Raw genomic sequence first — 27,305 nt, forward strand, 5'->3', positions numbered from 1 at the left:
TACAAACTTCCAATCACTATTAAATGACCAAGCTGAGGTGAGCATGAACATTATTCAGTCTGCAGTACTTCAGAGAATGGGACATTCATATTAATCACTAAAACTTAGAGTGTTAGGGTAAGTTTGCATTTCACTTTGAATAACATTCCCTCCCCGAAGCTTGTTATAATCCTTTGTCACACATCTGTCTAGAAAGGATTGTTCCCAAAGACCCAGAGCTGTACACATCAGTTTCAAAGACCTCTTCCGGTCTCTCAAAGGAGTTCAGAATGTCTTAATACAAATAGGCTACCTGGTGGCCCACCCTAAATCCCAGCATTCCCCAAGGAGTATAAAGATTATACTGTTTGCTAGGATACGTTTTTCATTTGCTATAATAATAAATTAAAACTCCAGAAAAGCAATGCCAGTGGTTTCTGATGTCAGTTTCTATAATATTAAGCTATTTGTTGATGTAGCAGTTTTTAGCACAGAGAGACCTCATCCCAGAACTCTCATTAATATCAGCAACTCATACACATAAGTACCACATCCAACATTAAAAATTACCTTTGTCATTTTCTTGGTAAACAATAAGAGCAGATTTGATGAGAAAGACATCATCCATATGGTAATTTGATATCTTCAAAAATCAGGGTAGGCCATTTAAATTGCTAAGTTCAATAAAATGCCATTAAAGATCTCTTATTCCCTTTCTCCCCAACCAATTCTGAACCCAGGAAAGGGTTACCGAGAAAGCCTGAATAGTGTCTTGTTTAACTTTGAATCAGATATGGCTCCATTTATTTCTTCAAAAAATGGTAAGAATTAATTAACATTAATCTATAATCACATTGATGGAAAAATTAATGGAAATTTTAATAAAAATATAACCTTAACAGGATTTGAAGTTGTCCTTTAGAATATAAAGCCAACACTTTATCCACAAAGCAACTGGTCCTCTGCTACCAGCTGATGAAATTATAAAATTAACTTCAGGGTGATTCTTCTTTTGTTCTCTATGCATAAGAAAACGTTTTGAGAACTAAAAAGAAAAAGGCATTAAAAATGAAAGTAAATTTAGAATTGATCAAGCCTATTCATTATTTCCATCTCTTTAGGATATATATTTATTTACAGAATTAGGTTTCATCCAAACAAATCTTAGTCTCTTTCCCAAACTATCAGGGCTTTGGTTTGTATTGTTTACACTTAGAGTTTCAGAGAAGACTTGATAATCTTAAATAAATAGGTCAAATTATTTTGGATTACTGAAGTCTCGAGAACTATTAAATGACAAGTAGGTACTTGGAACATTAAATATTTTTGTTTAAGGAAAATTTGCATATATGCTGAAAATTAAGGCAATATCATAGTGACAATTACAATGTTAAACATGTGCTTCCTGAAATATAGTCACGTTCATTTTCTCTATTTACTATAATATATACTATATAATATTTAGCAAACTAAATACATAGCAGTAAGTTACTAGGAACTTACAGATGAGTGAAAGTTTGATCTTTTTCAATATTTATTGAATGTTTATAAAATTAGATACTGCACATTTTACAGAGTGCAATGCTATGTATAATATAGACTGTTTTTGCCATTGTATTCATTTAGTGCTTATCAATATTCCATTGCCAATCCTGAATGTTAAAAGATATTTTTCCTGGCATTATATCAGCCAGAAATCCTTATCAGAAGGCACTTCTTCATAGCTACAGAAAAATTATAACTTAGCTTTATAGTGATAACCATAAAGCAAACAAAATATCCTGAAATCCCTTTTAAATTATCGTAGAAAGAAGTAATATGAGAAACAAATATTGTAATAAGTAGACTTTTCTTATATTATAACAATTTGAATATTCATAATTCATGTATATATAGTTACTCTCTGCAAAGCAGAATTTTTGATTAACTAAAACAATGAATCCCTGACTACACCTAATGACAGAACTGACAGTCCTAGCATAACAATTAGACCCACTGGTGGACATTCACAATGATGCAGACGCAGGGATTCTGACTTTTTTCTGTTTATTATTATCATTCAAATCATGATTATAATTAAAGATGTTGGTAAATAATCTTGCCCCTTTCTTTCTTTCACCTACCCAATTTCTTGGAAGCAGCCTCTTGATTCCAAAAGCATAAGGAGATGAGAAAAGTAACTGAAAATCCCACTGATTTTAGTAGGGAGCAGCTTTTGTCATGAAGTATTCCTCAGTCTAAATATTTTCTTAACACTGGGCAGGAATTAGCCCAGAGCTGCAGGTCTCCAGGAGCGTGTGGCCCAAGGGGGTCCTGTAGGAGCCAATTTCCCTCCTCAATGAACACTTGAGTCTTTCCTCTAAAAGATGCCCCCTTGTATTATTTGATTCAATATTTCCCATTTTATTTTCTTGCTGTCGGTATAAATTGTGTGAAATCATATTGCAGATGCAAAATACTTGCATACTATAGCCATGATTACAAAGTAAAACAAATGAACAAATATAAATGAAGCACACTTTGAGAAAAAATTTATACCTTGTATCTAGAAACTAATAAAAATCTGATATTGACAAAGCCACACAATATAATTTAGTTGGTTAAAGAGCTTGTGTATGTCCAAGAGCTCCTTCCTTTATATCAGTGATTCTCAAGTGGGGAAACATTTTTGACTGTCACAATCCTCTGGGGGTTGGGTACTGGCTTCTAGCCAGTAGAGGACAATAGTACTGCTAAACATCCTACAATGCACAGGAGAGTCCCCACAACAAAGAATGTTCCAGCACAAAAAGATCAATAGTGCTGAAGTTGAGAAACCCTTCTTTCTACCCAGTGAAATTTGGCTAGATCCCTCTTAATATAATTTATCTTTAATTCTCTGTGTCATCTCTTTCTCTACTAGATCCAGATGAAGAAAAAAATATATAATACAATATATTTCTTCAAAATGAAAGCACTTATGCACTACTTATTTTGAATGTAATATTGCTGTGCCTAAGAGTACACAAAAATACCAGAAACAGTTGTTCAGTGTTCACCACTGTCAGCACTCTACTGCAGATACCCCATCTGGTGCAGTCTGATATGGATAATAATGGTGGAGTGTTCTTGCTGTCTTGACTGTAGTCATTACTGTGATGTTATTTTAGGACTAAGTAGTGTTTGCCCATTGGACCATAAAAGTGTGTCATGTAAATACAGGTTTTAGAACACACAATAGTCTGTCCATGTGTAGAAATATGCAGAAAAAAACTTCATAAAATGCTATTTAATAGTATTTGTTGGGCATGTGAAGTAATTCCTTTTCAAAGTTAAATCACTTGGAAAAAAAGGGGCTTCTCTTTTCAAGGACCCCGTAAGTAATTATACTGCATTATACATCATTCAGATGTCAATGCAAATTTTGTTTCTAAATGGAAGGAGTTTTGAATGACATGGTACCAAGCAAATGTCCAACATTAACCAAACCTTTTATTTATTTATTTACTCTCACCTGAATTGCTCTTTGAAATTGAATTGGGGGTAGCAGGTTAGTATTTATGTAGCCAGCAACCTCATATTTGACACTTTATCCTAGAATTAAATCCTGAACATCAAAATATCTCATAGAAAAGAAATTCCAAATGACAACAACCTTCAAAAAAATCCTTAACAACAGTTGAGACATATTTCTCAGTGAATATCATATTTATATTTACAGCAGAAAAATAAAATGGAAAATATAAAGGTCTAAAATGATATTTTGAATCATACATAAAAGTGTATACCTAGAAGTATGTGATTATATTGTTGGAAGCTTGAAATCTATGCTTTGTTGACCTATTTTTTTCATTCCTATAATAGTGATGAACATCTTCTTACTGAGATAAATTTATAATAATGACACAGAGTAAAATTTATAGTTATATAAAATAAAATTGTCCAAACTGGACAAAGTGACTTGATGGTATATAGAACAATCAGAGTTATTAAAATGGTGGGTGGCCTAGAGACCCTCAGATGCTTCTCAAAAAAATCGTCTTGACAGTTAGGATGAAAATCTTACAAAATTAAGTTTACATGCCTTCTAATATTCACAGGCATTTTAAAATTGAAAAACAACTCTAGAGAATTATTGGAATTTTATTTTTCAAAAATAAAATAACCAAATATTCATAGATGTTCATTAAACTTGGATTTTATTTAGTTCCAATATTTGAAGAAATATATATGGAAGAGATGTAGATAGATAGATAGATAGATAGATAGATAAACTTTTCTTTTTTACTTTTCCAGATTTCCCTCCATCATTTAAAAGATTGTTAAACCCACATTTGACTTCATTAAAAATATTTTGATCAAACCAGCAAATCAACTGCTTCAACATTAATACACATTATTATTATTAGGTGTTTAATTGAAAGGAAAATGTGATATGAATATCAATTTACCTGAGTCGTGACATATTTCTAGTTATATGAAATACTGACCAGTTTCATGAATGTCTATAACATGCATAAGTTTTAAATTCTCTGATGTTGTCACACAAGAAAAGATTGCTGATAAGAATTTGACTCAAGACCTACTCAGTAATATGATATTGATAGTTTACCTGTCTCTAAATGGATCTTTCATTAAAGAAAAATACCAACCAGTGAGAGCTGAGATTGTGGATTCTAAATCAAGACTGACTCATTTAAATTCCAGGCTACAACTTACTGCCTGTGCATCTTCAGATAAGTTAAGTAACCACCTGTGATTGTTTCCTCATCTCTGAAATGGTGATAATAAGAGCACCTGCCTCATAGGACTGTTATAAGGATTAAATGATTTAATACATGTGAAGAGTTTAGAACAGTGCCTGGCATATAGCAACACTATGTAAAAGTTAACTACTTTTGAAATATTATTAACCTCTTTTCTTCATTTAAAGAATAAATGTGTAATCCTTGAGTAGAGCTGTAAGTTTTTCATGGTGTGTTTATTATGTGTACCAGAATAAGTGATCGCAAGCAACCTGGGGTTCAGACATGAACATTTTTCACTACACTAGTAAAAACACTAGCCTTTGCAAAGAGATGAAAAGAATTAACTTTAGTGTTAAAGTCCTAGTGAAAATTTCCAAAATATGCCTTAAGTAATATTCAGGGTTTTATTTCCCAAGATTTCTATATAATAGGAACATGTAATAATTAACACAAGAGCAAAGGTACATAAAGGAAAAAAAACACATGAATTCCACTTTATGAAGTTCAATTCAAGGTATAAGGACAAACATAAATATTAGACTCGTATGTGTTTGTTTTCTGTGTGATTTATCAAATATACTCTTTTCCATTAATGTCCTTTCCTAATAGTGCTTTACTAGAAAATAGGTGAGTCAACTGGCCCAATTGTAAAATTATTTGAACGATATTGAATATCCCAATTTTATCTGATATGCATGGGGTAAGACCTAATAGGAGCACTTTCGTAAGAGCTGAGGTCATTTTAAGATTTACATTAATGTTAAGCTGCTTTATCTCCAGGTAGCAAATAGTATGACAGTCAGAACTTAACAGACCCATCTTTTTTTTTTTTTAACATCTTTATTGGAGTATAATTGCTTTACAATGGTGTGTTAGTTTCTGCTTTATAACAAAGTGAATCAGTTATACGTGTACATATGTTCCCATATCTCCTCCCTCTTACGTCTCCCTCCCTCCCACCCTCCCTATCCCACCCCGCTAGGTGGTCACGAAGCACCGACCTGATCTCCCTGTGCTATGCGGCTGCTTCCCACTAGCTATCTATTTTACGTTTGGGAGTGTATATATGTTAACAGGCCCATCTTTAACGTGACCTAATAATCTGGTCTCCTGCAGCCTCAGCAACCTAATCTTATGCTCCTTCTTCCTTTACTCACTAATCTCCAGCCACACGGGCCACTTTCCAGTTCAAATACTAATTCCTTTTTTTCCACAGGGATTTAAAACAAATGCTGTTCCAACTACCTAGAATATTCTTCCTCCTTTTTTTCACCTACTCAACCTGTCTCTATTGGGACAAAATTTGAACTGTCATTTCTCTCAACCTCTAAAACAGATTTTCTTCTCATTATATTATATCTTCGTGTACTTTTTGTATGTAGCATTAATCCAATATTGTGGTTTATTACTTCTTTCAAGTCTTCTTCCTCAGTAGACCACAACTTCCCTGAGGACTTGGGCCTTGCTGTGTGTTCATTTCTGCACCCAAGTAAAATAACATTGATGCCCTCACCTCAACAAAGTGTGGATTGACATCCTAGTCTTCTCTAACTTTTGACTAATTTCAAATGGTCTGCTTGACAGTTCCACTCAACATGGCCCAGAAAGACGTCTTGACCTGCTCCCATCCCGCCTAGATTCTCCACTAGTGTCCTCATCTCTTAAGTGTACAATTTTATCCACCTACTGGCCAAGCCAGAAACCTGGAAGTCACCTAGATATCTCTCTTTCCCTCACTCCCCAATTGTAAGCCATCACTAAGTTCTGTCATCTTTATCCACTAAATGTATGTAAATATGTCCACATCTCTTCTCCACAATTGCCACATATATCATTCAGGGTCCTGCCAGGAAAGTGTGATCCGCTCAAAGTGGGTAATATAAAAAAAAATTTAATAAAATCATATTTAAAAGACATTTAAAAGGTATGATAAGGTTTGAGGAAACCAACCAGAAATATTTTAAGACCCCATGGCTGGGAGCAACAGGAAGCTGTCAACAATGTAGGCTGAAGAGACAAGGGGAAGAAACAGTTACCAGAAACTAGAGAGGATAGCTCCGTGATGAGTGCTGTCTGAGGTAACCTGTGGCCTTTGACAGAAGAGTAGGAGAAGTCACGACAAGGAAGGAGCAGGGGTAATAAGCACCCAACCTCGTTCTTGAGGTCATCCTCCAGTCTTAGGCTGGTCTCTCCCATTAGCTAAACCAAAGCGAAATTTAGAAGACAAAAGAACCCCTTGATGTCATTTATGATTATCAGCATTTGGGGGGCCATAGGACATGAACAGAACAAACAAAGTAATCCACACCCCATTTTTCTCCTAGCCTCTGTCATTTCTTACCTGAGCTATTGCAACGGTCTATTAACTTGTTTACCTGCTTTCTCTCTCATCACACTTATCCTCAATTCATTTTCTACACAGCTCATAGTTCTCTTCTTGCAATGAAGCCTGTGTCAAGTTTTTTCTTCTTAAAGTATCTCTATTAGTATGTATTTCTTTACACTCCCAGATTCCTTGTTTTAAAATTATGAAACATTTATTATAAAGGTTAACTTTTCTTTACATTTTTCCCTCCTAGACTGAGTTCTGAGAAGGCAGGCATCATCTATTTTCATCTCTCAGTCTCTTATCAATATGAGTAGAACATGTACAAAATAAATGTTGGATGAATTAATGGATTTCAGAAGGTAGACCTGTATTATTTAAAGCTTCCCAGGTGATTCTAATGTTCTAGATTTAAAAAAAAAATGATTATTGAAATAACCAATCTTCTAATGATATAGATTATAAAGAGAATAATTAGTAAAATTAATTCTTACCTATTTAATTCAGTTATTACATGTTAATTAGGAACTCAAAATGTGTTCATGGAATGTGTTCCTTTGCTAAAGGCTGCCTAAGTCTTTTTTTTTTCTGGTCTTTTTTTTTTTTTTCTTTTAGATATCAAGTTTAACCTTGATTAGACCAACCAAGTATTTCTCTCTTTTAGAGCTCAGATATGAATGACTTTATGGTGAACCAATTCACATCTAATCTTGCATTTGAGGAGAGGAAATATTTCCCAAGGAAGTGCTTTAATTCCTTCTCATTATCTGATACTATAGAAGAACAAATTCTTTTCTACAATTTAAACATTTAATATTTTTGTATATTTAAGAACTGCCACAGGAATGAGGTCATTTCACTGAGTATTTTAATGTTAATTTGCTTTTTCCTTGGATCAGAGGCCCTGGCGGTTCTACGTACCTGGCTATGATCTTTTTTCATTTCATTTCTGATAAATGTTCTGTTAATATCTTGTTTTCATCTCATGTGAAATCCCAATTTTTTTTAATGTGCGTTTATATGTTTATATACATGTGATATGCAGCTGCCTGTTCTAGTGCTGAAGCATTTCCATTTCCTGACACATTCTCCAACACCAATTTTGCCAAAGAATGCTCATATTTCAAAATCTACTATTTTAATAGATAAATAATAATAAGTTAGTTAACTACTCTATCATTTGGGGGCATGAATAAGTCTCATGATTTCTAAGTACTTTTGATGAAATTATTTCAAAAAACTTGTGTGATAATTAAGGAATATGTTATATGCATGGACATATACATGTCTGTAAAGATACTTTTGTGTAAGCATAGATCGAGATAAATAATGGCTATACATTTTATTTTATTCCTTAAAATATGAAATATAAGTAGAATCCCTAATTTAAAATGAAATATAAGTAGAATCCCTAATTTACTGAAAATAAGTGTGTACAAAGAAATTTTTAAATAAATTCTCTTATCTTCTGCATATAACTTTGAAAGGGACACTAGCTCTAACTCTACTCTCCAGTATTTCCATTAGCCGACTGCCCTCCCCTGTGTGTGTATGTATTAACATCCATCCTAGGTTGTAATCAAATATTTGTTTTATTAATTACTCTTAGAAAAGTTAGAGGTTGCAAACCTCAAGGTACATATGAAGCTGTAGTGGCATGTCTTCATTAATTTATAAAACTTGGGTTACTTCTCTATTAGGGTCCCCAGTAGGTGACTTCTCTGCTTAAACTGAGACCACTAAGATTTCCAGAAACATTTTGATCCCAAATCCTGATTCTGAATGATTTAATTCCTACCTCCTCTTAAATGCAGCCAACATTAATATCTTCTGTTGCTGTCCCCATTTATTCTACTATATATTTAAGGGTTAGATAATTTGGTTTATTCTGTAGTCCCCTAATTGAATTGAAGCCTATCCCTCTAACTTTTTCAATATGATTGTATTTTCCACAAAGGCAAGACAAAGTTTATGTCTCTTATATCTCTCACAATTTGTAGCACAGTTCTGGACATGAATAAATATTCAATAATTACACAATTATTTATTCCATTTATTTATGCAATCCCAACTGATTATTAACAAATATTATATAGTTCATTTAACAGTGCTAGAGGTGATAAACTAAAAGCAAATTTTAAGGGGAAAAAATTAAGAATTATTTATTTAGAATATCTATTTTGCCAGGTCTTTACTTGGTATTAAATGTGATCAATATACCCTGACTGAAAACGGGAGTAGTGAGATTACTATTATTCCGTTTGTTATTCTTCTAGTCAACTTCCTGACTTCAAAAGTGAAAGGAAGTAGAATCCTGAAGCCAGCTGCTGCAGGGAAGTTTGGAATAGAAGACAGTCACTCCATCCTGCCCTACCCACTTGGGCTGCACAGGTAAGGATGAGTGAGGAGGACGGCAGCTTCCAGGTAAAACACGGAAACTCCAAACTGTGAGTTTTATTTTTACTTGTGTTACCACAGACCTGATTAAAATTTTATATTTATAAACAAATATTTACTGAGTATTGTTCAATTAAGACACTGAGTTAAAATTATACGGGGTATAATATTATTTTTCTCAATTTTAGATCCTTTTGACCCTACAGATATTTGAAGGAACAACTGTTTTTATCCTTAAGCTGATCTTGATAAAGAATAAGTAGTGGCATATCTATCTACATGGCCTTTTATCTGCAAAATCTGCACCACAGTCTTAGGTAATCCACTGTGTCTTAAAATAAATCTAAGTATTAGGTCCTGGGGAAAAACAATATTTAGGAAAAAATGCTACAATATAGCGGCTAACATTAATAATTATTAATACTCGCTTATCTACAAGTGCTAAAAGGAAAAGGTTTTCCAACCATTATAAGATGTTACAGTGTTAATCTACATTTCAATAAAATATTTAAAGGCAATACTAGAACTGTCAAGGACCTGCTCTGAAGCTTGAGAGAAACCTATGAAAGAAAATGCTGACAGTTTCATTTTATGTGACATGAAAGCATTATTTTATCAAGAAAATGTTATTAGATCCTCAGACATTTGAGCATTTCCCATTGCAGATTCTCAGAAAGTTCCATAGATACTCTATAGTGTGTGGTGCTGGAATATTACCTATGAAAAATATCCTGAGATATAAAATTAAGGAAGTGATCTGAATAATCAAGGTTTCCTATAGTCCACTTGCTTCTATCTGAAGATTACAGCAACGTCTGAAGTTTTGAATAAGGGGCACTAATATTTAAAAATCCAAAGTGTAATGAAGGAATTTGGAAGGAGGGAATCTAAAAGTATATACTCAGTTATGTTTAGATGTTTGTTAAAGATTTACAGACTGGGAGAGTCACATCTTAAGCAACCTTTGGATTTTACTACATAAACTTGGTAGGGCAACACATTCCTGATCCTGATACACCCTTAAAAATGAGAAAAGCTTTCCCAAGCCAGCAAATAATTTGTGTTACCCAGATAGCCTGGATTTCTACAAATTTAGGCATAGATAAGTCAAGATAACCTTTAACTTCACCTTATTATTTTGGACTCCTCCTTTTCTCCTATTCTATTGCTTATTACAATGTTTCCTAAAGTATAACAAGCTTATCATTGATAGTTGAGAAGATGAGTTGGGGGAATGCATGAACAGATTTTATTATTTAAAAATAGAAATAGCTAACATTTACTTTAACATGCATTATATGAAAAAGAGTCAGTGTGTTAAAAATCTTAGATATCATTGCTTGGGAATAAAGGCAAAATATAGGTACTATAAATATTTAAGATTTTGAAAAAGAGTTGATTTAAAGGAAAATATCAGGTAAACACTAGTATAGGTGGTACATAACTATGGCAAAAACAAAGGTGGGACAGAAATGTCTAAAACTGGGAAGACACTGTCCATGGTACTCATCCTTCTCAGAGACATGTGATCTCATTGTGAACCCAAATAAATGGATCATCCTTTGAAACGGTCTAATACTTCCATAAGGATATCTTCAACCGCCTCCAATGACTCTGTATTTCAAACCAAGAGTTCTACCACATTATTAAGTCTGATGTCAACTGCTATGTGATAGGAAATGATGCTAGTGAAATATTTTGTGTTTCATCCTCTTCATCACTGAAAACTGTTACTTTTCCTTTCTGTGCTATGTAGCTCTTCTTTTCCATCATGGTCTTTCTTTCTTTTTTAACCATTAATTAATCAAAAGTGCAAGGACAAGGAATTTTATTTATTTATTTATTTGTTTTAACAAATCCATTTTTCTAACTTTTAAATTCTTCACATTACAGAATTGAACTGAAATTTATTAACATTCACTCTTAAATTTCTTATCTACAAACAGAAATAAAGTTCATAAACCCCAAACCCCAAAATAAGACTAAAAACAGCAAAAAGCTTATGAAACTAAATATGGATCCCAGCGTTAAAACCTGAACAGAGAATGTAATTTTTAAATTCTTAATGGATGATAAAGTTGTATAAAAACTGAAAACTTACAAATTATTTAACACCTGGAATCACTGACCAGAAATTACACAGTTGGATCCTGAGCAATCAAACAGCAGAAAAGAGTCATGAGGGCACCTACACTGTTCTACTTGCACCCCATGCCATTCTCAGAGGAGAGCCTGACATTGATCAAATATTAGGTTAGACTAATACTGGCAGCTGAACCTGATAGTAACCTGCCTACCAGAAGAGGCTTCCACTGGATTGGCAATTTTGATCTAGGCCCTGGACATCTGGTGGATCTCATGTTGGTGCCTTGGTGTATGATTATGCAGCCAAATTAAGTTATTTGGAATGGTGAGTTCATGGGTGGTTTGAGTATATGCACCCAAACTTACCCAATAAGATGTGTTGTCCTTGAATCGAGTAGGCATCCAGAGGTGTATCTCACTCCCATATCCTTTGACAACTTTCCATGTACATTCTAACTCCTACTAATAGCTCACATACAGATTAATCTTCAAAAAAATACTCTTCTGCTGAAGCTCATTAAATACACTTGTTGACAGTACTTGCTATATTCCAGGCCCCATGCTAAACACACAGATTATCTCATTTACATCATCACCTTATACTAAGCCCACTAAATACAAATGAGGAAAATGAGACAATAAAAGGTCAAAGGTCAAGCGGTCACCCTGAGAGACGCTTGATCTGGTTTCAGAACCCATAGCTTTTGTCATTGCATGAAATTTTTTTGAGATACAAATCTGATATCAAGACTTATGGTGGCTTTTTTGTATTTCTCTTCAGCATATGACATCAACTACTCTCTCAATTTTAAATGCTTGTTTCACTTGATCTTGTGATGCTCACCTCATCGGATTCCTTTATACTTTTCTCAAAATTACATTCTCCTAACACGTCAAGACACATATTAATCAAACTATCAAAAATTAAATACAAAGAAAAAATATTAAAAGCAGCAAGGGAAAAGCAACAAATAACACACAAGGTAATCCCCATAAGGTAAACAGCTGATCTTTCAGCAGAAACTCTGCAAGCCAGAAGGGAGTGGCAGTGATATTTAAAGTGATAAAAGGGAAAAACCTAAAACCAAGATTACTCTACCCAGCAAGGATCTCATTCAGATTTGACAGAGAAATTAAAACCTTTACAGGCAAGCAAAAGCTAAGACAATTCAGCACCACCAAACCAGCTATACAACAAATGCTAAAGGAACTTCTCTAGGCAGGAAACACAAGACAAGGAAAAGACCTACAAAAACAAACCCAAAACATTTAAGAAAATGGTAATAGGAACATACATACTGAAAATTACCTTAAATGTAAATGGATTAAATGCTCCAACCAAAAGACATAGACTGGCTGAATGAATACAAAAACAAGACCCATATATATGCTGTCTACAAGAGACCCACTTCAGACCTAGGGACACATACAGACTGAAAGTGAGGGGATGGAAAAAGATATTCCATGCAAATGGAAATCAAAAGAAAGCTGGAGTAGCACTTCTCATATCAGACAAAATAGACTTTAAAATAAAGACTATTACAAGAGACAAAGAGGACACTACATAATGATCAGGGATCTATCCAAGAAGAAGATATAACAATTGTAAATATTTATGCACCCAACATAGGAGCACCTCAGTACATAAGGCAAATGCTAACAGCCATAAAAGGGGAAATCGACAGTAACACAATAATAGTGTTGGGGACTTTAACACCCCACTTTCACCAATGGACAGATCATCCAAAATGAAAATAAATAAGGAAACACAAGCTTTAAATGATACATTAAACAAGATGGACTTAATTGATATTTATAGGACATTCCATCCAAAAACAACAGAACACACTTTCTTCTCAAGTGCTCATGGAACATTCTCCAGGATAGATCATATCTTGGGTCACAAATCAAGCCTTGGCAAATTTAAGTCAATTGAAATCATATCAAGTATCTTTTCCAACCACAACACTATGAGACTAGATATCAATTACAGGAAAAATATCTGTAAAAAATACAAACACATGGAAGCTAAACAATACACTACTAAATAACCAAGAGATCCCTGAAGAAATCAAAGAGGAAATCAAAAAAATACCTAGAAACAAGTGGCAATGAAAACATGACAACCCAAAACCTATGGGATGCAGCAAAAGCAGTTCTAACGGGGAAGTTTATAGCAATACAATCCTACCTCAGGAAACAAGAAACATCTCAAATAAACAACCTAACTTTACACCTAAAACAATTAGAGAAAGAAGAACAAAAAAAACACCCCAAAGTTAGCAGAAGGAAAGAAATCATAAAGATCAGACCAGAAAAAAATGAAAAAGAAATGAAGGAAACGATAGCAAAGATCAATAAAACTAAAAGCTGGTTCTTTGAGAAGATAAACAAAATTGATAAACCATTAGCCAGACTCATCAAGAAAAAAAGAGAGAAGAATCAACTCAACAGAATTAGAAATAAAAAAGGAGAAGTAACAACTGACACTGCAGAAATACAAAGGATCATGAGAGATTACTACAAGCAACTATATGCCAATAAAATGGACAACCTGGAAGAAATGGACACATTCTTAGAAAAGCACAACCTTCTGAAACTGAACCAGGAAGAAATAGAAAATATAAACAGACCAATCACAAGCACTGAAATTGAAACTGTGATTAAAAATCTTTCAACAAACAAAAGCCCAGGACCAGAAGGATTCACAGGTAAATTCTATCAAACATTTAGAGAAGAGCTAACACCTAACCTTCTCAAACGTTTCCAAGATACAGCAGAGGGACAAACACTCCCAAACTCATACTACAAGGCCACCATAACCCTGACATCAAAACCAGACAAAGATGTCACAAAAAAAGAAAACGACAGGCCAATATCTCTGATGAACATAGATGCAAAAACTCTCAGCAAAATACTAGCAAACAGAATCCAACAGCACATTAAAAGGATCATACACCATGATCAGGTGGGGTTTATCCCAGGAATGCAAGAATCCTTCAATATACGCAAATCCATCAATGTGATACACCATATTAACAAATTAAAGGATAAAAACCATATGATCATCTCAATAGATGCAGAAAAAGCTTTTGACAAAATTCAACACCCATTTATGATAACAACTCTCCAGAAAATAGGCATAGAGGGAGCTTACCTCAACATAATAAAGGCCATATATGACAAACCCGTAGCCAACATCGTTCTCAATGGTGAAATACTGAAACCATTTCCTCTAAGATCAGGAACAAGACAAGGTTGCCCACTCTCATCACTATTATTCAGCATAGCTTTGGAAGTTTTAGCCACAGCAATCAGAGAAGAAAAAGAAATAAAAGGAATCCAAATTGGAAAAGAAGAAGTAAAGCTGTCACTGTTTGCAGATGGCATGATACTATACATAGAGAATCCTAAAGATGTTACCAGAAAACTACTGGAGCTAATCAATGAATTTGGTAAAGTAGCAGGATACAAAATTAATGCACAGAAATCTCTTGCATTCCTATGCACTAATGATGAAAAATCTGAAAGTGAAATTAAGGAAACACTCCCATTTACCATTGCAAGAAAAAGAATTTAATACCTAGGAATAAACGTACCTAAGGAGACAAAAGACCTGAATGCCGAAAACTATGACACTGATGAAAGAAATTAAAGATGATACAAACAGATGGAGAGATATATCATGTTCTTGGTTTGGAAGAATCAACATTGTGAAAATGACTATACTACCCAAAGCAATCTACAGATTCCGTGCAATCCCTATCAAATTACCAATGGCATTTTTCACAGAACTACAACAAATGATTTCACAGTTTGTATGGAAACACAAAAGACCCTGAATAGCCAAAGCAAACTTGAGAAAGAAAAACGGAGCTGGAGGAACCAGGCTCCCTGACTTCAGACTATACTACAAAGCTACAGTAAACAAGACAGTATGGTGCTGGCACAAAAACAGAAATATGGATCAATGGAACAGGATAGAAAGCCCAGAGATAAACCCACGCACATATGGTCACCTTATTTTTGATAAAGGAGGCAAGAATATACAATGGACAAAAGACAGCCTCTTCAGTAAGTGGTGCTGGGGAAACTGGACAGCTACATGTAAAAGAATGAAATTAGAACACTCCCTACCACCATATACAAAAATAAACTCAAAATGGATTAAAGACCTAAATGTAAGACCGGACACTGTAAAAGTCTTAGAGGAAAATATAAGCGAAACACTCTATGGCATAAATCACAGCAAGATCCTTTTTGACCCACCTCCTAGAGAAGTGGAAATAAAAACAAAAATAAACAAATGGGACCTAATGAAACTTAAAAGCTTTTGCACAGCAAAGGAAACCATAAACAAGATGAAAAGACAACCCTCAGAATGGGAGAAAATATTTGCAAATGAAGCAACTGTCAAAGGATTTATCTCCAAAATATACAAGCAGCTCATGCAGCTCAATATCAAAAAAACCCCAAAAAAACCCAATCCAAAAATGGGCAGAATATCTAATTAGACATTTCGCCAAAGAAGATATACAGATTTCCAACAAACACAAGAAAGGATGCTCAACATCACTAATCATTAGAGAAATGCAAATCAAAACTACAATGAGGTATCACCTCACACCCGTCAGAATGGCCATCATCAAAAATCTGCAAACAATAAATGCTGGAGAGGGTGTAGAGAAAAGGGAACCCTCTTGCACTATTGGTGGGAATGTAAATTGATACAGCCACTATGGAGAACAGTATGGAGCTTCCTTAAAAAACTAAAAATAGAGCTACCATACGACCCAGCAATCCCACTATTGGGTATATACCCTGAGAAAACCAGTGTGTATGGTTTTAATTCAAAAAGAGTCATGTACCACAATGTTCATTGCAGCACTATTTACAGTAGCCAGGACATGGAAGTAACCTAAGTGTCCATCGACAGATGAATGGATAAAGAAGATGTGGCACATATATACAATGGAATATTACTCATCCATAAAAAGAAACAAAATTGAGTTATTTGTAGTGAGGTGGATGGACCTAGAGTCTGTCATATAGAGTGAAGTAAGTCAGAAAGAGAAAAGCAAATACCATATGCTAACACATATATATGGAATCTAGGGGGAAAAATGGTTCTGATGAACCTAGTGGCAGGACAGGAATAAAGACTCAGACGTAGAGAATGGACTTGAGGACATGGGCAGGGGGAAGGGTAAGCTGGGATGAAGTGAGAGAGTAGCATTGACATATATACACTATCAAATGTAAAATAGATAGCTAGTGGGAAGCAGCCTCATAGCACAGGGAGATCAGCTCAGTGCTTTGTGACCACCTAGAGGGGTGGGATAGTGAGGGTAGGGGGGAGATACAAGAGGGAGGGGATATGGGGATATATGCATACATATAGCTGACTCACTTTGTTATACAGCAGAAACTAACACAACATTGTAAAGCAATCATACTCCAATAAAGATGTAAAAGAATTACATTCTCCTTTGCTAATTCATCTGCTTCTCACTGCTTTTATGAATAAGCCTAGCAGAAGATAGAATAATTGACCTATCTCTATGGTCTATTTATATATTCATTTTTAGCATGTATTGAATATCAACTCAACATTTTGGACAATAGAATGAAAATATCAAAATACAGATATTACCCTTGGCAGAGAATTCTCTACTAGCTTGGGGTACAAGATCACATTTTGTTTTGTTTTTAAATTAGTAACTTAAGTTAATGTATGTTTAGTAAGCACTACAGTTATTGCTTTTCTTGTTATTTGTCCTTCCAAATACCAAGAGGGAGAGAGAGAGGAGATGAAAGGAAAACTAAGATCGTTCTTTCTATTGTTGCTTCAAAATCCCTGTTAGATTTGAAACCACAATGGTAGTGGTACTATCACTAGCCCAATTCCCTACTCAAATGACACTCCAATGAATGCTACTAGAGGTAAAATTTATATTAATATTAGTTTATGCTCAAAAGTTTAGTTACTCTTGCATAAGCATAAATCTTAAGGTCTCAAGGCCTTCTGCATCATCCCCGAAGTGGAACATCATATTCTGGTTTTTGAGCCCAGATAAGCTAGATATAAGCTTCCTCATGATTATTTCTTCTCTAAGGACTTACTGTAGTAATCTTTCTGGGACAGCATAATCTAGTAAGTAATATTTGAGTCAATCAGAGAAGTTCAACAATGATTGGTTCTCAAAAAGGAATGGCTTAGGGTCTTTCTCATTGCCTCTCAAGAGGCTCAGGGACCACTATGCAAATATAACAAATTTGTTTTCGAGTAACAGAGGATTGGTAGAGGCAAGAAATGCCAGACACAAAAGATCCTATTACCTACTCCTCCGGGGAAATGGGAGTCATTTAAACAATGAGGGAATAATTGAGAAATAGCTGTTCCAATACGATGAACTGTAGTTGCTTAGTATCTCTTGGCATTGTCTGTTGAAAAGAAAATTTAGTCCCTTTCACTAGATATTCTAATAGAATTTCCCTATTAAGTAAGGAAGTCTTGTATAGTAGAGGGAAGCATTGTTATTTCGTCTTGCCCAGATATTTTTCTCTATTGTTATAATAGAGATTACTTTGATTAGGAAACATTTTGGTTAGGAAACATTTCATAGACAAACACTATTATGAACCAGGGAAAGAAGTAATAGGTAAACTGCTCAGTTTGTGAAGTTACAATGAATCAGGGGATTGAAGGTAGAGAGTAAAAGAAGAGTTTTAGAGTGAAGAGAGCAAGCCATGAAACTTGCTAGAAGACCAGAGCCTGTAGTGAAATACTGCCTGTTCTTGAAAGTTTCTAGGCATGGAAGGAGCTGAGTACATTTAAGAAATGGGATGTCTGTTCAAACTTAACTGGTTTGAAATTCTCTCACATAAACTCCCACTGCAGCCCTCATCCTGAAGAAAAAGACTCCTAACTCAACATCTCATGCCAGAGAAATTTGGGGGAATGATTCATTTTGGATTCTCTGCAAAAGCAAATCTTAAAGGACAAACACTGTGTCCAGGTAGTTTGTTTATTTAAGATGTGATTCCAATAAGTGGAAGTGAAGCAGCAGGAAAACACAGAGTAAGGGTCCATTATCAAGATCCTTATTGTAGACCTTCATTCCTTCGTGGTCTCATATCTTCAGGGATATCTTCAGGGGATACCTCTGAAAGACAGGAGTCTGAACACTGATCTATTTCCCAGGATCTGTTCCTCTTTGCATTGGTTGAGGGTCATTTCTAGACGTGTTAATTCTTCTTTATTTATGAACTACATTTGTGTTTGGGTTAGTGAGCCCTCACATCATCAAAGATCTTGTGACAGAGAACAGAGACTCATAGTAGGTGCCTGGGGTGGGACAATGGCAGCTTCCGGTGAGTCCAAATAGTCCACCTGTGAGGTAGGTGCTATTATCCCCATTTTTCAGATATGGAAATTAAAGCACAATGAGGTTAAATAATCACCTAGATTTCCTAGGTAATAAACGGTAGAGCTGGAATTCAGACCCAAGAATCAGGGTGCAGTGCAACCTCTAATGCACAGCACATTATACCTCATGGGACAAGACACAAGATTCTTAGAAATTAAGATCCAAGGTTCTGTCTACAGTGTTAGTTTATCATGTTGCAACCAAAATTTTTAAAAATCCTTAATAATTTTTGTTTCATAATCATATTAACATTTAAAATGATCTAATATGCCTCATCAAATATACATGCAAAACACACTTTAGATTGTGTTCATTTTTTAAAAATTTAACAATACAAAAAATAGGTCAAGCACCTTTGTTAATTAACTCTATTTCATTAAAATCATGACTTCTGGTTTAAAATGCTTTCACTCTAGTGTGTTAAATTTATGTGGATGGTCCATAAACAGTCCCTAATTAGTCACATGTGTATTCAGATGTGGGCTCACGTGTTATAAACTAACACTGAAATGTATAAGGAACTGTCAGTCAGATCAAAAGTCAACTGAAAATCATCCCGTTTGCAAAGCTGAGAGCCTGTCACAGTTAGTTAGTCATAAATGTTTAAAACAGCAACCAAACTTTTATTCTAATTGAGTATGAGTTGAAAGGCTACCCACTTTGATGTCTTTGCTTTTATCATTTGTATATAGCTAAAAAACTACTATTATGCCTTTTTAAATTTTTTTTAAATCCCCCCTTTGGAGTGGTAGACATTACTTGGTTCTGAAAATATACAGGTAGATCAATCTATAATTGCAGGGCCTTTGTGCAGTTTCCAGTTATGCCTATAATCTTCCACGTGCAAATGTTCAAAAGTAAAATTCTTCCCTCTTTTGTCTCTATTTGATCTCTTTCTCCACATATTTGAGATTCAAGACATAAGGAACACATCTTTGCAGTAATATTTAGGGGGGAGTTCTTTTAAAGTGTGATAGTCCTCAGAGACCCCATTTTTTCAGCTTTTAGTAGAGATAAATCAAACAACAAATTTTAAATAATGTAACACATTTTAACACTAAAATTCAGTGATATTAATGGCTCCATTTTAGAAATTTAGATATTAAGACTAGGAAGTGAAATGACTATCAAGGACCTAGAGCAATCCATTTGGCAATATGGCAAAAATCTCAATCCGGTACCATCCTAGTACCTATTAAAGAACAAAAGTGAAGAAACAGAGACAGTAAAAAAAAAAAAAAAAAAAGTATGAAAAAGTACACCTGTTACAGCTGCTTGAGGGCATTTTTCTGTTTTGTTTTGTTTTGTTTTCTTCAGGAAATATCCATGAAAAGGAAATCTAGGCTAGATGAAGATTATCTCAAGAGAAAAAATACCGTGAACCAGTGAAACGATAACTTGTCATGACAATTAGACATATGGATAAAGATTCAACAAAAACCATAAGGTTGAAAATGCTAAATAATAATTTAGGGACATTGCCCACCAAGGTTTCTCTGTGATTTAAGTCCTCACATGAAAGTATTTGTTAAAAGCTTTCATACTAAGACTATATATGTTGTACATAGACAAAGCACACAGAGAAAATGACAGATGATTCCTGAAAAGAACTGGTAACTGTAGCTAAAATGGTGCCCAAAAGAAACTATATTTAGGCGTTAAATGGTAGGCAGATTTGGTTCCACAGTCTTGTTGTATTTGGAATTTAACTGAGAAGAATATAAAATAGTGAAGTAATGTTGAAGCAAAGATGAGAAAAAAACAATAATAAAGTTATTTATGGATTCTGTATTATGAGGCTATGATATTTATAAAATGTCAACCTCTAATCTCCTCCATCTATAAAGTGATACACTATGACCTAAGGGTGGGTTGGTGTGAGATGTGAGTGAGGGAGATCATATTACCCTACTTCTCTACAGCTTCCAAAGGTGTTTGCATTACCCAAGCCAGATAAATCAATTCCCTTACTAGAATGTTTAATTTTAGTAAAACTGGGGAGAAAAGACTCTCTTGTATCTTTCATCACCAAAGTACAAGGATATATGTAGGATCATAAGTACTTATTTTCTACACAAGTTGGTGAAAACAGATGAAGCAATAAAATAACAAGAATGAAAAATGAGAAAGATTGAGGAAGAGAAAAATATTGAGAGAGAAGTAGTTTCAGCAGCATTGAGTCTGGTTCCTGTGTCTGAGGTTCTTAGGTTTTCCTCTGGTTCCCCTAGCTTTTCCTTTGATTCAGTGAGCTCCCCCAATATAAAAACAAACAAAAACAAAAATCTCGGGACTTCCCTGGAGGTCCAGGCAGTTAAGACTGACTCCGCGCTTCCACTGCAGGGCGTGCGGGTTCCATCCCTGGTCTGGAATGAAGATCCCGCATGCCGCATGGTGTGGCCAGAACAAATATAAATAAAAAGGATTTCTGTTTGGCTTAAACTGGTCTGGTGTGAGTTGAGTTTCTGTCACTTAAACCGAAAGAATTTTGGACCAAGAGAAAGCATGATCTGAGTTGATCATTTTGTGACTCAACAGCATGAAACTTTCTGTTTCACATTGAAGAGTTAGAGGTTAATAGTAAAATGTGCATGGAATTACACCATGAAACAAGTCAATTCCAAATGCTTACATTCTAGCCTACTTATTTTAGCTCACATGTTCCACTGAAACATTTAGTGAAATGTAAAGAATTTGAGAAATCGGGGACTAGAAATGTGAACTAGAAACATTATTTTGACATGCCCCCTTTATTGTTAGCTTTATTAGAGATAAATTTTTACTCATATACCATATAAATATGTAAGTATTGTCTTCTAAAATGAAATTAGTTTTATACTAAATAATTATTGAAAAAAGTTATCATGGCCTATGAGTAGTTAACTCCGGAGATTGAATATAATGCTTAAGACAAGAGCAAGGCAATGTGTTCAGTTTTATTTTACCTCTGTTTCACTTTTCTCATATGTAAGAGGGGCTCTATAAAAATTATATATGGTAATGTACGTGACTCTTAATGCATCATAATGCCCTATTAAATGTTATTTTCTCTTCTTTATTCTAATACTTTATACTGGCGTACTCCCTATTGGAATATGTTAGTTGGTTAGAGAGCAAGAAGAGATTGCTGAACTACAAAAGATATTGCCATACTCTGCTTCTAAATGTTTTATATTCTGAAGTTCTTCGTGGTAATTTGCTAATAAAAAATGGGTTCCACTACTAAGCCTATGTTTGAGAACCTCTAATTCTGGTCTGAACTTTCTTCACCTGTGAGACCCCAACTTTCACCCAAACTATCTGTCATGATAGAGACAGATTCTCCTAACCTCACACTTAAGCCACATTCTTTTTATTAACTAAAGTACAGCATAGAATTCAATCTTAAGTGTCCTTCCTTGATCTTTCAACTGGCATATTTAATATAGAGAAAAAATAACTCCCAAAAGGCACCCAAGTGTATTCCAAGGACAATGAGTCAGTGTTAGACGAAAGGGGAAATTTTGAATCCAGTACAGTTTTGGGTATTGGTCAGATTGTCCTCTGGTTCTGTTGGCCTCATGCCTGCCTCCGAGGGAAGTGGGGGAAGATTGCAAAGATTGACTAGAAGCTGAAAGGACTCTTTCACTGGAATCGCTGAAAGATTTTGGAAGCCCAAGGCAATAGTACTTTGCAACCTCTGTCCTAGTGTGATCAAAGGGTGGAGGGGGGGTAAGTAGAAGAGTGTGGGGTACTTTTCTTTATTCAGGGTTTCTATTGAGCATGAAAATGTCACAGTGACTGAGCAGTGGATCAGCTGACAATTGGAATGCACAAAAATTGGAGATGGTATCTCATTGTGATGAGTCTTGGAGATTTTATTGCAGTACTGATGATTTGGGATAAGATTAAGAGTATAGTAGGCATTTGGGGATGGGGAACCTTTCAGTGGTTCTGATATCACTGATATATCCATATCAGGAGAGAAAGGAAGTGGTATATGCATGCAGTAGCTGGGAGGACTACTTCCTTAGCACAGTAAGATAATCTTAGACCTATTTTGGAGTAACTATGCTGTAAAGGGTCTGAGATCCACTAAAGCCTTCAACAATTTGAATTGTGTGCTGTGAGAAAAAGAGTGAGATATCATGAATATCCAAAAGCAAAAGCTTTAGCAGGATTTTGCAGAGACCAGTGTTGGAGGAGATCCTTGGAAACTGTAAAGACCTCAACTCAGGCATCTTCACTCAAGAGCTTCCCAGTTTGAATTAGTGTCCCAGTTCTGGAGGTCTTCTTATTTCTATCCCATCACCAAATAGTTTTCTCTGATACAGAAACTTAGAGTTTGTTGGGAGCTCAGTCTTCTCATGAGACAAATTGGGGTTTGAATCCTAGGTCTCTCATGTACATGTTTTTGACTTTGGTCTAATCACTTCACTTCTGTGAGCTTCTACTTCTTCATCTCTATGGAGATGGAATAATAACTTCACTGACCTCATAGGTTTTTTGTGAGGCTCAAATGAAGCAGAGTATGTTGTGTGTGCTCAATAAATATCAATCAAAAATAATTTTTCTCATTACTTTTTAACTATAATCATGCTTAAATGTGCTTCACTGGACTCTTTCTTACCCCTCTATATCATGATCTTTCAATTTCTTTCTCACTAATGAATGTTATAATGATTCTATATTTCTTATGTTATGCTCTTAAGAGAGATTGTTATTGGCCTGAGTCATCTTTTTGAGATTCATGTCATATCAATTAGATATAGGGGCAATTAGGTGAAAAGATACACACACACACACACACACACACACGTATATGTGTGTGTGTGTGTGTGTGTGTGTGTGTGTGTGTGTGTGTGTATTTGATGGTCAGCAAGTCAGATAGATAAAATATATTTATTTAGTACCTACTTTGTACCAAGCAATATGCTAACCACAGGGATATAGCTCTGAGCACAAAATAGAGTTTGATCTTCCTGGACTCCCAGGACTATTTGCAGGAATTTTTATATGGACTAAAGCTCCCAAAGATAGGTGGGGATACATATTTGGAAGTACTTCTTATAATGTTGTTGTTATTTTGATCTTAAAACCCTCCAGACACTCATGACCTGGGGAAACATGGATTTCACTTTGCAAGGCTGAAGAATAGAGCATTCTGAAGAAAGAAAGCCTTGTGTTTGGAAGATCAAGGTGGAAACACAAAGGAACCTAGTTAAAACTTTCACACTCATTGGGAACTTAGACTAAATGAGTCACATGCCTCATGGCTCTAGAGAAAAAATAATGAAATTGGAAATCATGACGGGTAATACTATAGAATATTGCTAATACTTAGATGTAAGTCTTTGAAATAGCTTTAGTGTCTAAGGAATAAGAAATGGCATGTGTTTTGTTATAGTTTAATGTATTTCAGAAAAATTATTAAAATAAAAATATTAGCACAGTTGTTTTTATGGAATATACTAGAGCAAAAAAACAACTCTGGATCCTAACAGATTAGGTGCATGAATTTTGCAAAAAATACTAAGCTGTGTTCTGTTAAGTTAGCAATTTTCAGTAAAAGATTAAAAAGCATCCTTTAGCAATTCTAATAGTATTATTAGAAGGATAACTAGAATTTCTTGTGGGAAAGTTAGGGAAAAAAAGAAATGTATCAAGAAATCAAAGGACTTGGGGAAAAAACTCAAAATATAAAATACGCAAATTTGAGGGTCTGGTGTGTTTTATTTTATGGAATGTATATCTGCCATGCACAAGAAAACTTAATTTACAAAATGAAAAGAGAACAGAGACACAAAACCAGCAGTATATTAGGATGACTTAAATGCCAAATTTTTTGATATTGCCTAGAGCAGTGCTTCTGAAAACTTTATGTGCACATCAGTTGCCAGAGGATTTTGTAAAAATGCAATATCTGATTCAGTAGGTCTGGGATATGGCTTCAGATTCTGCATTTCAAGCATGCTGCTAGGTAATGCTAATGTTGCTCTTCCATTGATCATAATTTTGTCTTCTTAAATTTTTAATTGTAGATTTACATGCAGTTGTAAGAAATAATACAAAAAGATCCCTATACCCTTTATCCAGGTTGCCCCAATGGTAACATCTTGCACCTTTGTAAAAACTCAGTTGGAAATATTTATGTGGCCCTATATGAGTTCGCTATTTTCTTCCATTAATCTATGCATTTATATCTTCACCAATACCACACAGTCTTGTTTGATGTAGAAATGAATAAATCTTGAAATGGAGTATACTGATTTTTCCCACTTTTATTTTGTTTTTCAAAGTTGTGTTAAGCTATTCTAGTTCCTTTCCCTTTCCATGTGAACTTTAGAATAATTTTGTCTATATTTATAAAAATCTCTGCTAACATTTTGATAGAAATTATATTAATTCTATTTGGGGAGAATTAATAACTTTAGTATGTTACATCTTCCAAGCCGTGAACACAATGTGTCTCTCCTTTATTTAGAACTTCTTTGATTTCTTTTATCAGAATTTTGTAGATTTTAGCATAAAAGTCTTGAATGTATTTTATTGGATTTATACTTCTAAATATTCCTTCATTCTTATGAGCTATCATAAGTGGTATTATATTTTTAATTTCAGTGTTCACATTTTCTTGCTAGTTTATAAAAATACTGTTGATTTTTGTATGCTTATCTTGTATCCTGTAGCCTTGCTAACTCACTTCTTAGTCTAGAATTTGGGGGTGGGGGGTGTTAGATTCCCTGGAATTTGCAGCCATGTAACCTGCAAACAGGGGTATTGTATTTCTTTCTCTCTCATCTTGTATGGCTTTTATTTCTTTTTCTTACCTGATAATACTGGGTAGAATTGCTGTACTATATTGAAAAGAATGGTAAGAGCAGACATCCTTGCCTCATTCCTAACCCTAGTGGGAACGTATTCAGTCTCTCACCATTAAGTACAATATTAGCTCTAAATATTTCATAGATGCTTTTTATAAAGTTAAGGGAATTTTCCTCTCTTCCTATTTTCCTGAGGCTTCGGGAGTCCATGTAACTTGTCCACAGCCACACCTGTAAACATTAGAGTCTGATAGTTTTCTTTTCAAATCCTATTCTCTCAAGGATCCTAACGCATATGTAAAACTAAGAAGGTTTGAAAAGCATGGCCAGAAAACGGTGAGAATGCAATGTGGCTAAAGCATAAGTGTGTCTATGGAGAGTAGTAGAGATTACACCCAGTTAAATTGGGAAGACATCTTTAGAGTTTAGAGAATGGGTTGAAATAGGATGAGACTGGAATCAGGGACCTGAGTTAGATGATGTAAATTCCTCTGGTGAGAATTGATGACATCCTAAAGAAAGTGGTAGTCGAGATTGCATTGCTTATGGTTTCTAATTAGTTCCCTTGATCCCAGGTGAAAATAACTTCAATATCTATAAAGAATTACTTAGGATAGCAGTAATTACTGCAACAAATATACCCACACATTTCAGTGGTTTCGCACAATAGATTATTTCTTGCGCATGCAACAACCCAGTATTCATAGTTTGCATGTGGCTTTTTACCACAAGATGATCCAGTGACCCAGGCTGCTTGAAGCAAAGTGGCATCCAGTCTGTGGAAGTGGAGAAAGGAAGGAGAAGGAAACTTGCTTTTTAAAATTCTTGGCCAGGAAGTGACATGCATGACTTCTAAACATATCCCCTTAGCTGACACTCAGTACCTTGATCATACATATCCACAGAGACTAAGAAATGCATTTAACTGTGTGCCAGGATCAAGGGAGGGGAACAGACAGGTTTTTCTGAGAAGTATTTGCCAAATAAATTAGAAGTCAATTATCTAGAAAATATAAATTCATAAAAGACTAAAGAGATACTGTTTTTGCACATATGTTATTTTCCTACTGCTCCTGTAACAAATTGCTACAAATTGGTGGCTTAAAGCAACACAAATTTATTATCTTACAGTTCTTAAGGTCAGAAATCAGAAATGGGTCTCACTGGACTCAAGTGTCAGCAGAGCTGTATTCTTTTCAGGAGACTCCGAGGAGAATCTGTTTTTCTTTTCCCTCTTCTAGAGGCAACCCATACTCCTTGGCTTATAGCCATCTTTCATCTTCAAAGCCAGTAATGGCTAGTCAAGCCTCATGGTGCAATCTCTCTGGTTCTGATACTTCTGCATTGCTCTTACATATTAAGTGACCCATGTGATTACACTGAACCCGATAGGATAATCCAGGATAATGTTCTTATTTTAAGATTAGATGATTACCAATCTCAATTCAATATAAAATTTAAGCACCTCCTCCAACTTTGCCATGTAACATGTAAAATAGCCACAGGTTCTAGGGATTAGGTTATGAGGTGGGGGGATCATTATTCTAATTACTACAGCACA

Source organism: Balaenoptera acutorostrata, chromosome 8 (assembly GCF_949987535.1).
Source record: "Balaenoptera acutorostrata chromosome 8, mBalAcu1.1, whole genome shotgun sequence".
Lineage (NCBI taxonomy): Eukaryota > Metazoa > Chordata > Mammalia > Artiodactyla > Balaenopteridae > Balaenoptera > Balaenoptera acutorostrata.